Genomic DNA, 2,818 nt, shown 5'->3' with positions numbered 1-2,818 from the left:
ACACTGGCAGGTGGGCTGTGGGTCTGAAATGCTGCCTTCCTGACTCCAGCCCAGGACACCAGCTCTTCTGCTGAGGCCAGAGGGAAACAGTATTCCCTGTACAAGTTGAAATTTCTTCAGGAGTCTTCAAGGACAGCATATTACTACTTGGGTTGATGCTTCATTTTCCTGATACATATTAGGATTGAGAAGATGCAGGTGATATTGTGTGCTCTTATAGGGACACAAATATAGGTCATTAATAGCAAATTTCAAGTTGCATTTTTCCATTGGAAATCAGTCTCCTATCCCCAACCAAGACATTATGAAACATTCTTTTTTAAAAAAATATGGAACACTTCATAAATTTGCATGTCACCCTTGAGCAGGGTCCATGCTAATCTTCTCTGTTATATTCCAATTTAATATATGTGTTGCCAAAACAAGCATATTCTTATTTGAGTGACAAATCAATTGGCAGAAGGGTTTTGAAATCATTGCCATATTAATAAACTCTCCAACTAAATGAAAGGGTCTTTTCTTCAGGTAGCACTTTGCATCACATAAAAACTGAAGAAGAGAAATGTACTACACAGAGGAATTATCACCTCAGACTCAAATTTCTTATATAATGATTCAGATCTCTTGTCAATGTTAGTCCTGGCACAAGTATTATCAGATTAACATATTTTAGTATAGGTAATGGTTATTATGGACTATAAGAGTAGATAATACTCATGGGGCATGTTCTATGTCAGGATGCTGTTAGACAATGGATGTGAAATTTGGTATAAGAAAGGACCATGGAGAACTTTACATGTGGGCATGCAGATACAATTGGTGTTGGTCTGACATCACTGTGTATAGGTATTCTAAGATATACTCAGAGACACTTAATAGTGGGATAGAATTACAAGTTATGAAGCTTGAATGATTTGTTACAATAATTTCCTGATGAGAACCATACACGGTTGGGAATTATTACTACCCCATTTTACAGATGAGGAAGTTTTGAAGAAGTTTTTTTATTATTTATTATTCTATTCTGTTTTGTGCTGTACCAGTTCAATCACAGTGAAAAATGAAAATGAGCCCAAGTGTACTTCATGTAGCCTAAATAAGAGAATTGAAATCAAGGTGTCAGGAATGACTGACCAGAAAATCCATGAAGAAATAAGAAGATTGGAAATAAAGCTTGAGTTTAAGGGCTTTCCTTTTTCTTACATTATAAACAATAAACTTGATGGATAGAGATCATAAAACCATGAAGCAGTTTTGACAGGCTAGAGGAAGTACAGGATCAAGAAAAAGAAAACAAGTTTAGTGCCATTTTATATAACAGATGCTTTGGTGATATTCTATTGGTTGACACAATAAATGTGCATGAAATAAAACTACTCAAAGGAGATTTTAGAGACAAGGATTTAAAAATATTTGACAGCTACACTGCACACCAGTGCCACATATGTGGTTAGTGCTATTATTGATTACGTGCACTGACTCAATCATGTTTATCAAAATCTGAAGTTTATCAATGGCAAGGTTTCTTATTTCATGTTACATAATTTTAAAGAGAAATATGCACAAAGAAGGAAATGAGAAGATCAAAGAATGATGAGACCCCTTACAGAAAATGGAGCATACTGCTTTCTGGTTATGATGCATCCCCCTTGATTTAGTTGTCTGGAAAAACAGTTGATACATAATAACAAATATCTTGTCAAAGGAATTTGTTCCAAGGCCTTAGAACCAAATGAGGTATATCAACTGCTTCCTAATTTCTCTTACAGGAAAGTCATTACTTATTACCTTTTTTCTTAAACAGTAAGCTATAGTTCATTGTGATCATGTACTTCTTCTCTCCTCTGCTCCTGGATTTCTAATTTTGCTTATGAAAATGCTTCAAATGTGAGTATGGAAAGAGGGGTGAATTATGGAGAAAGAATGAAAGAGTATGTAGAGACTGGGAGTCTCACTACTGACAACTGTTGTTGAAGGTGTATAGACCTAAAGTGTGAGCAGCTTCCTTGTGCATACTTAATTTCAAATGATTACAGAATAAGGGGTGCATGTTTATGTATATTTTTGTAACACCTACTTTGTTTTTTCAAAATGTGTTCAAGCAGAATACTAGCAAAAAATGTAACCCCGGTCTCTGAATTCCAACTCTTGAGCCTCTCAGAGGATCCAGACCTGCAATCCCTCCTCTTTGGACTGTTCCTGTCCATGTACCTGGTCACAGTGCTTGGGAACCTGCTCATTATCCTGACCATCAGCTCTGACCCCCACCTCCACAACCCCATGTACTTCTTCCTCTCCATCCTGTCCTTGGTTGATATTGGTGTCATCTCCACCACGGTCCCAAACATGATTGTAAATATTCAAACTCACAATGAACTTATCTCCTACATAGGATGCTTGACACAGATGTCTCTTTTGGCCATTTTTATTTGTATGGATTATATGCTTCTGACTGTGATGGTCTATGACAGGTTTGTGGCCATCTGTCCCCCCCTGCATTATCCAGTCATTTTGAAACCTCACCTCTGTTGCTTCTCAATTTTGGTGTTATTTTTGCTGAGTCTCTTGGACTCTCAGCTGCACAATTTGCTAATCTTACAAATTACCAACTTCAAGAATGTTGAAATTTCCAGTTTCTTCTGTGACCCTTCTCTATTTCTGAATCTTTCCTGCACTGAAACCTACCCTAATAACATTGGCAAGTATTTTCTTGCTGCTGTATATGGCTTTCATCCCATCTCAGGAATCCTTTTCTCTTACTGTAAAATTATGTGCTCTCTTCTGAGAATACCCTCTTTAGGTGGGAAGTACAAAGCCT

At 37.0% G+C, this 2,818-nt stretch overlaps 1 non-coding gene across 1 annotated transcript; it reads right to left on the bottom strand.

Annotated features, from left to right (window-relative positions):
- Nucleotides 1-323: 323 nt before the first annotated feature.
- LOC124102135 (U6 spliceosomal RNA) lies at nucleotides 324-425 on the bottom strand. The gene has a single exon (XR_006854808.1). It is a non-coding gene; the product is annotated as a U6 spliceosomal RNA (small nuclear RNA).
- Between the last annotated feature and the right edge of the window lie 2,393 nt (nucleotides 426-2,818).

The sequence above is a fragment of the Marmota monax genome, unplaced genomic scaffold, assembly GCF_021218885.2.
Source record: "Marmota monax isolate L192 unplaced genomic scaffold, Marmota_monax_Labrador192_F-V1.1 WCK01_AAM20220418_F8-fsc00618, whole genome shotgun sequence".
NCBI lineage: Eukaryota > Metazoa > Chordata > Mammalia > Rodentia > Sciuridae > Marmota > Marmota monax.
Note: the sequence above shows the minus strand (reverse complement) of the source record. Positions and strands in the feature narration are given on the sequence as shown.